The following is a 15392-nucleotide window of genomic DNA, read 5'->3' on the forward strand; positions in this document are numbered from 1 at the left end:
AACGCCTTCGGCTCGCCCGCATCAGTGTCTCCCGATCCGCGCAGCTTTTCATCGTGTTTTATTGAGTTCACGGATTAAGTCTTTCAGCGCCGGATTCAATATGCTCGCTGAATATTCAAGGTGTGGCCTGATGAGTGCGAAATAGCAGCTCTATTTTATTTTTCCATCCGAAAATCTTCCAACAACACGCTTGATAAATTCGAGCTTTTCCCTGGCTGTGACACAAATGTTTCATGTATAAAGCACCGAAACAGCTCCGGAGTGAGGAATGGTAAAATCCTTCAGGTTCCATCACTACGAGTTAGATAGAGGAAACAAAGCTATTATTTATGCTCATTAGAGCTATGTCAATCACAACCAAGTTCATTCACTATATGATGTCGCAATATCTCAATGAAATAGCATTTAGAAAATGAGTATATTTAGGAAAAAAATGAACTAACTTTGATCTATCATCATTTTAAAATCAAGACACTCCACTCATAATATTTCATGATATATTGAGAAAACTTTACGTATCAGATTCTGTCCTGTGTTAGTCATGATGAGTTTCCCACCCACACCCTAGGGCATTTTTATGCCTATGTGAATAGGTCTATGGAAATAGTACCAAAATATGAGTTATGTTCACTGTCTATCCACGGTACGCAGAGTATTTTCCTCTGCTTTGTCTCGGAGAGGAAAAATTCCTAATGCCCGTTGAAATAAATACTTTTTAATACTCGACGATAAAAAAATGTATAACGACCTAGTTTTCAATACTTATACGTCATCTTCAAGGTGCAAATGGTGTGTACTACAAGGTACACCATTTGTACCTTGAAGATGATGTAGTAATATTCCGAAAATTCCTCTCTATTAAGCATCACTCTTCGAATTTCATACGTATCACCTACTTCAGCCCATCGTTGAGGAATTCCATAATCCGCCACTCACATAGTTACATGAAAATTAATAGACACTTTCCAACACCATCACCACCACGATATTTGCTTTTCTTGGATTCACAACTTCTCACTTCAACTTTCAACTGCTCACTGATTAATTAGTAGTTCCTAAAATTTCGCCCGAAACATGTTTTCATCCGAGGTGAGTTCCTTTTACAAAATCCAACCTCAGAGAGGAAAAGTTCATTTTACTGCTCTCATACTATCTTGAAAATAAGTAACCATATTCCCACGCCTAAATTAAGTAGTCGGTCCTATAATTTCTATTCCATCCCTGAAAACGCCGGGAGTTCATTAAGAAAATATATTTATGGACACGGATGATGAAACTTTTGAAGATTCACAACTATACGATTCACGTCAGGTTACTTAGCTTCAAACAAAAACGTTAAAAAACATTTAATTTTATTACGAACAAATCTGTTCGAGAAAGAGAATGTCTAGAATTTCTCTAGTTTTTCCTAAGTCTTTAAGACTATAAACAGATTACTCTTACCATAGTGTAATTCAAAACGTGATAAATCCACCATTTTTCCGACTTTTCTCTGAAGTAAATAAGCAAAAGTTTATTTCCGATTACGACGCTGGCGGAGGCCAGTTTGGTGGAACACATGAGGTGACGTTCGAGGATTGCTCGAATGGTGGGTATAAGAAGGCAGGCCACACACGGAGTACTGAAGATAGCTACTAATGGGCAAATTTGTGTGCAAATTGGAATAGGTATTTGATTTATCAGATTATTATAACGAAATTATAACGATACAATGCATACAACACGAAAAACTATTTGCATCGTCGAGTGAGTCTTATAGAAATTCAGTTAAGTTTTGGTATTCAGTCTCATTGGACATGATATTAGTCACCCAATAAATCGATTAAGAGCGTAAATATTATTATATCATACAAGTTAAAAGTTGGCTATTCACAAGGTAACATTTAGGAACACATTGTCTATCAAAATAACGCATGAATAGGGTTATAAAAGATCCAAAAAAAATAAACGTTGAGGCTGAATAAAAAAAATGTTTTTGACTTTATTCCTGATGTCACGGGCCAGTAGTAATTAAGACCAAATTCTTTCATTGCTTTAACTGCTACGGTATCAATGAGTCCCAATTTCTCGTCACTCGCTCTCATTGATGCAACATTGACCTAATATTAAATAGACGAAAGTACTGCAAGGGATATCAAGAGACCAGTGTTTATCATTTCAACCCCCGAAGGAAGTACATCAACGGATAAAATTCAAGTAAAGCCAATAGACCAACTACAAGAGACACGAAAGAGCAGACCAAACTTCCATTTCACGTAATATCGGTAAAAAAAACTTAGAAAATGAGATAGGGAGTTCCATTTGAAAGATTGCATACATAGATGCTACTGTATTCTGGCTTTTGTGAATGACCCTGGGAGAATGTACGTGGAAAACTTTCACAGACAAAACTAATAATTAATTTCCACTAATTTCAGTGTATACATTTTTATTTTTCGACGGATGGTTTCCTAACATTCCTGGCACATACTCTTGCAGCGGCCAGAAGGTTATGTGCAGCCGAATACCCCATGATTGCCCTTAGCAGGTAATTAGATCATCATCTACATACAACTCTGCAACCCGTCTCTTCAGGAGTGTTACGCAAGACACTACTCATTTACCTAAATATGTACTTAAAAACAATTAGGCTGCGCATTGATAGGGTGTTTTGGTTACGGTATTATATTTATTTTACTCATATGTTGTTTACGGAATCGATCTGGGCCAAAATATACGATCAATTCAAAGCAGAGACTTCAAGTATTTACAATTATTAAGCACAACTAGTTTATTCGCATATGTCCTAAGAAACAAACCACTATCAGGTTCGTGGTACTGGAAAGCATACATATAATTCAATTAGATATGTAAAATTAAGACAACCCTTGGACTTTATGAAAATTTCGCACTACTTTTTTCTAACCATTTCTTTTGTAGAACTAAAATTTTAAATTTTAATACACACATTGTACCTTCGTAAGGTTATACTAATTTGGGCAATACTATTTGAAACATTAAGACGTAGATAAACAAGTATTTCTAGCAAGTATTACGATATTTGGGACAAAGGAGGATTTGGTAGAAGGAAAGTTCGACTAAACCCCTTTAGAAGTGTCGTAACCTCATTTAAATCAACATTAGTAATGCTCAACTGCGCGAAGACTTGAACGTCACGCTTTCAAATTCACTCAAGCTGCGTTAAGCCATGAACCCTTTCCGCGCCCTCTCCCTCAAATGACTGGTGCCAGTCGCAACTTTTTGACACTGACTAATTTCCATCGCTTCTCCGAAGTCACTCACAGTAAAGGCCTTACTGACGTCGACTAAAGTGGATAGATTACCAAATTATTTCGAATGACTCTCTGGCCTCAAAACATTTTGTTACAATCACCATAATCTGTGGACAAGATAACTGCCAAACAAAAAATTCCGAAAAGAGGAAATACAAATTCTAAGTATAGTGGGAGAAATTAATATCATCAATTACAGTTATTCAATTCCAGTTTTTCCCATGGAAGCTAATTAAAAGAAAGAGGTTCTATGACAATAAATGAGTTCTCGAGAAGCGAGAAATATAATAAGAGGTACATTCCCGATGTATAAGAACTAGCCCAAACATACTGAATGTCAACTTTTAACAGATTGGATTTATAACCACATGTATTATGTCGCAACCATTTGCGAGGATGTGTTAACTCATTAAGGGCTAGGCATATCGAAAGGCACTGCACGCCTTGCCTTAGGAGGGTTAATGTATATTCCTATCCTCGTTGATAGGCCCAATCAGCAGAAAAATAGGCCTCAGAGATATTTATTTCCTCTAACTTTCATTGGAATTTGAATTTTCCTCCATTCGGACATTTTCAGACTTAAACTGAATCACTACGAGACTTGGAGATAGGTGGACGGGTCCATTCTCTCCTCAAGTGAAACGCCAGTCTAAATGAGAGGCTTATAAAGAAGTCGCTAAGGCTTAAAAATAAATCCTGGAGCTCTGAAGAATAGTAAAATGCTTTTTCACTGAACTTCGGCTTGCCTAAGGATTCACCAAAGACTATTATTATCATAAGGCACATGAAGGGCTACGCGCGAGAATCTTTGAGTGAACGAGAAGTAATTCCGCAAAAACGGGAATAACACTAATATTCACCATTAAGATCCCGGAAAAGGATAATACAAGACGTGCAAATAAATCATCCTGCGCTAATTATGCAATCATGTATCAAATGTGCATGGAAGTCAGCAAACTGCTCATCCCACAATTTCTTCATTTAAAGTCCTCTTCTATCTACCTCTATCATACTCCAGCCTTCGGCTTCCCCAGCGCCTTGTGCAAAATGTAGTTAGAAGTTAATTAATAATTAATTTATGGGATTACTGTAAAAATGAAATGATAAAATGTGCTACGCAAATCCCTCAGAGTAAAACTATATCTAACCGACCAAGTAACTGCCTACTCCGTGGACAAAATCCAGAACATTATTTCAAATTTCGCATTTAATCACAAAAATTTAACGGTTCAATCAAGTTTTGCTTCTACTTAATACGCCTCAAATTGATAAATACTCAGCTACAACCAACCTCTTATGATTAACATCTCCTTCAAAACTACTTATTTAAGTTAATTTAATGACTAATTTTGTGTCCTAAATCACCACTCCCGAGGGTATCGATAGACACGTAAGCCCGAGAACCGCAGATTAGGAACCACTGCACAACGCGAAATTTTAGAAAATTACTAGTAAATGCACGTTAATGTTTGATGAAAACTCTGCTGACGCCAACGTAGTAAGCAATTAGGGAACAAAGAGTACCCCATGTAGTCATCAGACTAACGCAGAAATGAGATTTTCATTGAGGAAATTATTACTCATACGTCAGAGCAACCGTTTTCAATCTATTATGGAGAAACTCAAATAAAAAACACTTAACTAACTCACGACCTTCCACTGTCTGCATCAAACTTCTTGATTAATCACTTAAGGACTGGATGAATTCGACCTTAAGAAATTGCTCTCTACGCTATTACGTAGTAACTCGTAATTAATATATAACTTCTTAACTTTCCACACTTGAATATTGATTAAACACAACACATATAGCCATAATGGCATGATTTTGTATAGTTCACGTTCCTATGATCACTCCGGGAATCAGTTACAATTTCATAAATCGAAACCAATGTTACGATTAGACTAACTAATTGTGATTGGTTTCAAGTACTATAGCATTGCAGGCCTGTTGAGAATATTTTAACTGCGAAACTGGTCGGCGTCAATAGACACACAGGTATGGTATGGTATTTGGGGTTGGCGACCGATATCTGAGGTAATTTGCTCCATGAGTGAAAAGTATGGAAGGAAGGGAGGAGAGAAACCCGGCGTCGGCGTTAGCCTACTCTTGAAGAAAGGAGGGGAGGTGACCACGGCCTAAAGGCTAACGGACGGAGATCTGAGCTTTAAGTACAGTCCAACAAGCACTCAAGTACAGATTTGATATTCTATGAAAAATCTTAGCCATTGGAGGGATTTGAATCCGGATCCATAAGATGAAAAGCCCACACTTTAGCCACCACACCAACCCGATCCCTGTAGACACCCATTTGTCGCCAACTGCGAAGTTTGTAATTATTGTTAAACACAGGAAACAGTTGGTGCACTAGGGGAAGAAGGAGTAAAGTAATGCTTAGGGGCCCAACTAAGTGAAATAGGCGTGTACTGTCCCCAAACCGGACGTGATTCTTACCTAGTGCAGCGGCAGTGACTCCCGAAGTCGACTCCCACGCACGCAGTCCCACAAGACGGCCAAAGGAAACACGAGGCAATGGCACTCACAACAAGCGAAACAAAAAAAAACACTGTCACGGGGTCGGAAAGGGGGGGGGGGCACTGATTAGTAAATACGGGGGCAAGTGTCCAATACCCTCTCGTCGGAGCACACCGCCTAAGGAGGGTAGCAAAGACTCGTGGCTGGTGACGCTCAAGCGACACCGGCCGCTGGCGCCTTGAGCAGACGCGAACTGAGCGCGCTCGGCGAGAAGCGCGCTTTCCGAGAGAATTTCGCCGCATTCGGAAGTTTCCGCCGCCGATCGTCCGCGCCCGCCGAACTACACGCGCTCGCCCGCCCGTCACCACTGTGTTGTCGGTGTGGGAGGGGGTGATTAGGTCCGGGAAGTCGGCTGAACGGCCGGCCGGCAAAAGGGGCATCTCCAACCCAACTGGACCCGCGCAAGGAATGGGCGGACTTCCCAATCAATGGGGTCCTACGCTATTTTTCTTATTGTCAATTTTGGTAGTTTTAAAAATAAAGACACCCTTGTTTTTCACTTCCCAACACCTTCTTCTAGAGCTATTCACGACGAACCATCGTCAGGCTTGACCCTTTCGGAGATGAGTTGGTGACGTCACGACCTAATACCGAGGGTGTCATTGTTTCTCTTCAGCTTCTCGGTCTTTTGCATGGGACGCACTTGTTTCGTCGCTGTTTAGACACTCTGAGCTATTCTTTCTCACAAAAAAAGGCTCTCCCGGAGAATGTAAATGAACCAAAATCAAATGATGTCACAAACACATGAAAATCGGGCGGCAACCTTCCCGTTTTCTCATTTTTTACTTAGCACGAAGAAAGTGCTGAAATAGCTAGATATCCCTGTAATTTAGCCGTCCTCTTGATAATTTTGTTTTTCTTTAATAAATTGCTTTCTCAACATTAGTGAACAAGTCCATTAGGCTGTAGGGAACGAGTATTTTTACAGTTGAGAGTAATGGAACTGCTACAGAATTACCAACCGGTCATAATTTAGTGTTTTGTAGCGTTGGTGGTTTCTGTTAATTTTCGTCCTTAATTTTTTAGATTGATTTTTGCATTGGATCTTATTATCGATTAAACATTTTTTTTCCAAGGTTTTTTATTTTAGAAATGTATCCATTAGAATTTTTTCACTCTTTTATTACGATCATCGAATCATAACTCTGCACATACTTTTAAATAAATAATAGTTTTACAACGGAATGAAATTATATATGACTTACATGTGAATTTAGATATAATTTTTGCAATAAATAAATATTATGATTAAAAAATTGTCAATGGTTTACAGGCGCGCGATAATGTTTAACAATCTGTCACTTTTGAAATGGATTACTGTTTTCCATGACAATAAAAAATTATTTTTCAAGGTTAATATACAAATGGCTTGGTCTGATTAAAAAAACATCCCCATGAAAAATTATCACCTCTTGCAATTTGCCATTCTTTTTAACCACCAATTAGTTTTTCAGGCGTGACTATAGATATGGAAGCCACTTGGCACAATGAAAAGTGAAGAAAACTTTGTAATTCCACATTTTCTCTGAGCTGTGTGGGAAAACGACCCCAATATTATTGGCAATAATGTGAGATACACCATTACTAATGAACTACAATCTCTTCTTAAAAAATGCGGAAACTGAAATTAGTTTGATAATTATGCTGTCCCAGTAACAGACGTCAAGATTTTACATCCATAACTGGACTGTTGATTGAAACAGAGTCAATCTCATTATCATTGATAAATAGCGAAGTCTCTATCGAATTAATATTGGAATATACACTAAGCTAACCTATGTTTCACTGAAACAAGCATTATGAGAATTTGTATTTGAACTGTGATAGAAGATGCGTTCTAACTGAATCATGTGTACAGAAACGATAAGTCATACTCTAATCATGCACATATGAAGTAGTAGCTTTAGCAACTGTATTGACGCTATTTTAGATAAAGAACTTTTCATAAAAATGAAAAGTCTACAGCAACACAAAAGTGATTGAGCTATGGCACGTTGTTTTTTTATATTCTTTTAATAGCGTTTCAAACTTTTGGAAGAAATTACCGGAAAAATCTTCACAAAGCAAACAATATGCAGATTTTCCAATCTTGTTTACCATGCATATTCATCTAGATATTATTCACAATTGAGTTTGAAATATTCTGGCCACTAAAACAACAGTGGAGAAAAGTCCACGAATCGATCGAAATGTAAGTAATGATTAAGGACCCTGGCGTGGCTAACCTATTCCAAATTTTCCATGCATACATTAAAATAAAATTTTAAGCTTACAATCACTTCTATTAGGTTTTACATATTTTCCCCCACAGCATATAGACAAACTATGCTACGTTAAATATAGGTATTATTATTTTTTCCCGGTTTAATCTGCATCGAATGGTACGTCGAATTAATTTAAAACTTGTTTACCCTTTAAAATACTGCTATGAATATAGAATCATGAATACAAATGTATTCCTTCAGGATTTTATCATCAACGTTTGAATTGACATTATCAACTCAACCATTTGAAACTCATCTATTTAACCCTATTACCCTAAACCCCTCCTCAGGAAGATATGGAAATTTTTTACCAGCGTATGACATACAAATATTTCTTCCATGCGTTTTTCTTCCGTATAAAACCTCACTTGCTCAAATTTTTCGTATTAAATGATGAAATCACCTTTTGATTTTATGGATATTTTTACATTAGTTTTAATTAAATTTAATCAGACCTAGAAATTCCTATGAACAGCGGAATACGACCGTTTATATGAAGTTTACAGCCATATGTGGAAGCGTCCACATTAAAAGTGGAAATTCGACTTATACGAGACAATCTGGTCATAAGGACTTCTTGGTCATAGTTCATCCCATTTACTCCATATTCAGTCACATTAGCGGCCTCTACCCATCACTCATGCCCATCCCTTTCCACTGGAGCTATGTTAACAGGAACTGACCAGTAGCTAATATGTGTAGCTAATTAGTGTGTAAAAAGTTAACCTCGTATTTATATTACTCAGTACATTACACTATGCCTCATTGAGCGATTTCACCTTTTGGATTTGACATTTTAACTGGGTCATTAGGTCATAGGTCACAATCAAAACAGGTGCCAATGTATTTTCTCATTCAAATAAATAAAAATAATAAATAGATCGATTTTATAATTGACTCACTAATTACTACATATTACATTGTTTTCGTTGCACATTGATAAAGAAAATTGCGTCGTCGAATATATTTATAATTTGTCACTACCTTAAAATATTAACCATTTCATTTATTTCCAATAAAAAAAGCTTCTTTTCGTGGCTCCGGTGATTAGTAGTTACAAAATACATTGAACACTGCAGCTAACCGGACTAATTTTGATTTGTACAATTATTAACGGGAGCGATTTTATTATATTAATTTTGCACTGAATACGGTAAATTCTTCCCGTGTTTTGCGAATATTTAAAAGTCTGAAATAAACGACTACCTGACCCAATTTCATTGAAGATAACTCAATATTTTGGATTAGTTTTCTTTATGAAACCAATCTGAAAAACGTCCTGGAGCAAAAATTACTTCTATAGGAAAAAAACTGTTGCAGTGATTGGAATCAACGGCGAATCTCGGCCAACACATTTAATTTTACCGTATGGAATTATTTTAATAATTCTATTACTACTCTGTCTATCGCTAATATTTACGTAGAAAAACTTTAAATGTCACCTCATTGGCCTTAAATTTATGTTTTATTCTTCGGCTCACTGGTATTTCAAAATGGGACCCAATGCAAGCGACTTAAAAGAACTTCTAAAAAAGAATTGGAATGTTGTCAATTTCACGTTACTGAATAGCGTGTGGGGAATGAAGTTCCATGTATAGCATTTCTTTTCGGTACACTGTCAAAAATGTTTACAAAGACAGCTTTTTATAAAGCCATAACTCATAGAAAGAGCTTCAATATTCGGTGTTTCCTCAAATGGCTTAAGATCGATCTACTGTGGAAACCAAAGTCGTACAAAAATCTAGTAACATGGCAGAACCAGAGTTTCCCTTGATGTTGATTGAAATTGGAAACACACCTTTCTACTTCAAGTCTACCTATCTTTCTCTAACAAGTCAGCGATGAAATTCTAAATCCAATCCCATTACCAGCGTTTTCGTTTCAGACTTATACTGCACGAGTGGTTTTCCCTCATCATCCAGAGCCTGCTGCTGAGGAAATTTTCAAAAATTTGAAAATGGATTTTCTTTTGGAAACGTCGAGCGTTTTTTTTTTCTAAGAGAAACGAGCACGGTTGAGCAAATACTATTTAATAATCATGCACACTCCATTTCTCAGAAGAGTTCCTACTTTTCTATTCCCTGTGAATGAAAGATCATTTTAAATTCACACCAATTACATTGTTGGATATAAAAAGAGCGCCAAGTACCAAGAGATGTGCTCACAGCAGTTGAAAAAGAGCATCATTATTTCAGATACTCTACCACCTGAGTTTCTAAGCAGTAGTTATCCATCCACACTACAGCATATAAACTAAAATTTATCCATTTCCTCCTCTTCCACTACATTCCTTTCTAGGGAAGGAGTTGCTAAAAGAGTTATTCTGATCACCTTTCTGAGGAAAGTTTGAGGCATATACATATATATATATACGGTACCATGAAAATTTCATCTGCCGTAATTTTACCTCACTTAAGAAATTAATTTCAAGGTTTTTCATTAATTATTCTTCGAAATGAAAACAGTAGAACTTGGGTCATTATGACTATGACACTAAGCAGAAGGTTATTACCAGAGGCACGTATTTTCAAGCCTCTTAATCTTGGGTTATCGATATGTTAACACTTATAGACCAATAAGCTAGCATAAAACGCCTTCCTTCTTACATTTATCTTCTATACTTGCAAATACTAAATAAAAAAACAGAGGAGACTCCTGTAACTCACCATCACTAGCTTTCTCCTTGCGAGCGAGAAAAGCAGATGAAGCCTTAGAGATGTTTTGAGAGGAGATGGGTTGCGTCTTGGACAATCGGAGCTCAGTCGGTGCAGAAGCCAAAGACAGGGTTTAAATTGAAAAGATGTGCCGTTCTGTCTTGTCATAAGAAGATAGTCGAGGGAATTGTACCATAATAATTTTCCCTCGTATCTTGCGCCAGAAATTTGACACCAAATCTCTTCCCTTCAGCCACCTCTCACCAAATTCCACTGGATGCAAAGAGAGGCGGGTTCTAGAAGCCTATCCATCATCCCTCTCATCCTTTCTCAATCATGATCACACTTCAGTTAGCGGAAATAAAGAGGAAAAAGGTACTTAGTCATCGATTACACACATACAGAGTACACTTTAAGTAATTTAAGCCATCCAATTTCATAGGACATGCACCAGTAAGTTGAAACCTGAGTAATTTTACCACTTTTTCAACTGTTACCTTTTGAAGTATTCCGAAACCTTCAAGTGTTTCTTTTTGTATTGATACTTCGAGGAATTGAGAGCCTATTTATCGAACGCAAAGTTCATTTACAATATCAGCGTCACCAAGCAATCATATCATGGAATTAATTCGAACGCACACGTATTAAGCATGTGTATTGCAACATTAAAACGCTCCTATACTATGTACTATATTTCGACTTCAATAAACATAAATTCAACTGGCAGTATTATAAATCTGGTACTCGTTCCTTCTATATGGCAAATGCTGACCGGACGTTCGGGCTGCAGACAAGGATAGAGACCGATGAAAAAATGATAAATGCGGAAGGTCATTCCAGCGATAATACCATGACTATTTGGCCAAAAGCGAGACTTTAGAACTTAAGATCGATATTTGCTTCACTGTTCGTAAATTTATTCATATCGAGGATGATTTTTGAATCAATAAAAATAAAAAGCAGATCACGCATAAATTGAGGAACACGCATATTTATGACTCTCATGACAATGCTTGAGGAATTATATTGCCAAATATATCGCAAACTATACAGTGCCTTTGAAACAAATTAAGTGCCTCTTTAGAGATCTTTGAAATATTTGAGCACATTTTTCCTCGCTCTTTCACTAAAACGCAGCTATTGTATTATTATTATTATCTTGCGCTCTTTTATTTTAAACCTCTATTAGCCTTCGAATAAAGTATTGCATATGGAAACTAATTTATTTTGGTTTCCACGTTATTTAAATTTTAAAACGACATTTTTTGAGATAATTCTCTAGAAGTAGTTTTTTAATAAAATATAAGTTTCCTTTATTTTTAAGTCCTCTCTAAATTCTCCAATTAAAAAAATATCTTAATCTCTAATTAAAAAAATATTATTCACTGGAATAAGAGGATTACGGCAAGATGCTATCTCATTTTTTAAAAAAATTCCGTCTAGTCACCTACATTATCATCAAATTCGCCTCAATTCTCAGAAAATTAAATTCACATTGAGCCATTTTAGGCATTAATCACACTTGGGCAGTAAATCCTCCGAACAAGGCTGTGGAAACAACCCAGCTATATATGTCATTTAAGTATTTTATGCATCAATACCTTGATTCACCAAGCGCGTATTCATACTTCACTTTTACGCCGTTTTCGTCGAGGTTTTTTTGAAATTTTGGTTAAAGAGGATGATAAAACATCGCTCCTGAGATTTCCTTTAAGGTAAAATCGCGTTAGATAGTGACAATCTCGAATTAAGGGAATAATCTCGGTATTTTACAATGAAGCTAGGTTGCGTTCACGAAGTGGATATTTATATCAGATATTAGAGAAGGTGACATTTGCATCTGACTTCAACAACATCTAAAAATTAATAACTAACGGAACTGGAAAAAGTTTAAAAAAAATAATGATTCCTTAAGCCCTAAGGATAGTTGAAAAACAACTGAAATGGTTTCAAGAGAAGGAAAAATGTTTAAATATAATTTTAAAAACCTTAGCCAATGCTCCAAAAATTTATTTAAACTACATAATTTGCGGTATAGAATCAGTTGTTCATGCATTTGCAATCATGTTCCATAATCATGCCAATCTAAGCTCATGGGTCCAGATGGTTCAATTTTTTTTAACCTTAGATACACGCGCCCTCAAGGATAGTGACAGTTTACGCCTGCGGCTTTTTTGCCGCACTTTAATATTTATGGTTTTCCTCAATATACATTAAAATCTTAGGGTATTTTAACGCATTAGGATAACTTCTAATAATTATTAGCACTTTAAAAATGTTTCTCTTTCATTTATAAGAAAAAACAAAGCAAACTAATATGCACATTTCTTGATAAATACTTTGAATAATTTTTCGTAAGAAATTGCAGGCGTTAATGTTCTTGGTCGAGGAAAGAGTACATAAATGGAATACCATTGTGTGCCAACAGTGATCCGTACGCAGATAACGCCCTATTTCGAATTTTTGAAATATGCGGCAAAATCCCCGCTAAGCGTGTAACTAAGGGGTTAAATCGGCATTTCTCTGTTCGACTTCTTAAGAAGATAAATTAATCCAACTTTCATAAATAATATTCCTCAGTTTAAACTTGTCGAGAGATAAAAAAGTTTAATCCGAGGAATAGCATTAGCATGGTTTCTCAATGATTAAGCCCTACGCGGTTGTGACGAAAGAAGAAGCATCAAGTAAAATTTATGGTTAAAGGGCTAATTGGCTCTTAAACAATATTCAGCAACGAAAAAAATTGATGAACTGAAAAGTGTCTACTAACAAACTGCATACAAAAACCCAAATATCCTAAATTCCGCGATTAACAACTCTGTTTACCATTCTTCAAGTGTGCCATAATGCTCTCATATCAACCGACCCCCATGGGTGCGGCAGTAATAACGTAAATTATGAAAATGCAAGAGGTGGACAAAAAAATCCCTCTGCCAAGGAGACCGAATAAAATGGTACACTTTATAATGTAATAAGTGATGAAATTCCCTTAGCATTTAAATCGGCATCTGAAGCATCTGTGACTTTAATTTTTCAGAATTGAATGCAGTTAGTCTATGTTTCGACTTTAACCACTACTATCTATTATCTTTTCTCGTCTAATTATACCTCTGATGGGCTTGCCATGTATGGAAATTAGATGTGGCGTCATGCGCATGGATTAGTGTTGGATTTGAGGACGAAGGCAGAGAGATACACTCGGAAAAGTCGAGTATCAGACTAATTCAACCCAGACCAAGAGGCAAAGAATGATTTTTTCCCTGCAGCATTCATTCATCATTCATGAATACATCCAGTTTTTCATGAGTGTATGACCACTTCATTAAGAACTCATCTCGAGGCAAAATCTTTCAAAAGGCCTTCCCTGAATGCTACCTGGCTGAATTGACAGAATGAAAAAGCGACTGCTAACTCACTGAAGTGTTGGCACTCCTGTTGCGTCCTCTACGAAACTGACGTAACCTCTAGAGTTCCGACTTTTTTTATAGGCAATATCAACTTTCGCTTTATACAAGTTTAACCTTTCCCCTCAGCTTCTACTCGCTCTAATGCAAATATTAACTCATTTGAGCGGCTTCCCTAATCAATGTCTACAAGGAAATTAATTAAATTAGCATCGCGCATAACTGAACGCTAATTAATTAAGTAATATGGTAACTCATTATGAACCAATAAGCCTTAAAAAAATATTTAAGGGTGGAAAAAAAATATGGGAGGCATAAATATCTTTGCAATATAGGTCCCTTCTCATGAAAATTTATGGAAAGAGGCGACAAATATGTTACTTATTCTTAACATTTGGCAATGGCAAAATATGACCAGGATTATTAGCGCAAACACAATAGGCTAAGACTTTAAATGGTTTAAAATAAACTATGTTATGAATCCTCTCATCACATTTTTATTGAATGCAAGAGATATGCATTTAGGGCCTGGGAGCAGTCAATGTCATAAGCGATAAGTTGTAACACGCTACTTAACGAAGCGCTAAAGGGGATTCAATGCGTCGTAAGGAGCCCAAGTCTTGGATAATTCATTTGAAAAAATAAAAGAGAAAAACAGACACAAAACAAATGGAAATTATACACTGAACCGGTTCTCACTACAGTTAGAGCTTAAGTGAGAACCCCTTCCGAGATTCCGTTTTAATATATTGCCTCAGACTTACGGAATTCCATCCCATACTCCAGCAGTGATTGAACTGTATCAACTTTTTTCTTTCAATAAATTTTAATATAAGTTTTGAGAATTATCGAGTGCTTTTTCGCCTTTACTGGAGCAAGAGAAGGTTTTGAGCAGTGATACTATTCACTCTTTTTTACGATCACCATGTAATAATCCCTTTATTAAAGAAGAACGTATTTTTTCCGTCAAATTTGGTGTGACAGATAAGTCCCGGAGTGAATTACACACAGGGTAGTTCCTATCCCTGGGCAATACAGTATTTTGTTTTTGGGGGACCAAAGGCGTGACCAAAGGCGTGACCAGGCGTTTCCGGGATTAGAACCTGGTACCCGTCGATCAGCTACCAACCACACCAATCACTAGGCTTCCATATCTACCGATTTTTATAATGCCACTGACATTAACATAATATTTAACAACGAAAGCTACATGATCTACTTGGAAGCTAGTAAGATTTAAAAAAATAAAAACAAGGATACAG

The 15392-nt window shown here is 36.6% G+C and overlaps 1 protein-coding gene across 1 annotated transcript in view; it reads right to left on the reverse strand.

Annotated features, from left to right (window-relative positions):
- The window catches only part of LOC124158644 (metabotropic glutamate receptor 2-like), a 630302-nt gene extending 624324 nt beyond the window's left edge, over positions 1–5978 (reverse strand). Inside the window, exon 1 of the mRNA XM_046533848.1 lies at positions 5728–5978. The gene's annotated coding sequence lies outside the window, so the exon portion shown is untranslated. The remainder of the gene's footprint in view (positions 1–5727) is intronic.
- Positions 5979–15392: the final 9414 nt, after the last annotated feature.

This window comes from Ischnura elegans, chromosome 5 (assembly GCF_921293095.1).
Source record: "Ischnura elegans chromosome 5, ioIscEleg1.1, whole genome shotgun sequence".
Lineage (NCBI taxonomy): Eukaryota > Metazoa > Arthropoda > Insecta > Odonata > Coenagrionidae > Ischnura > Ischnura elegans.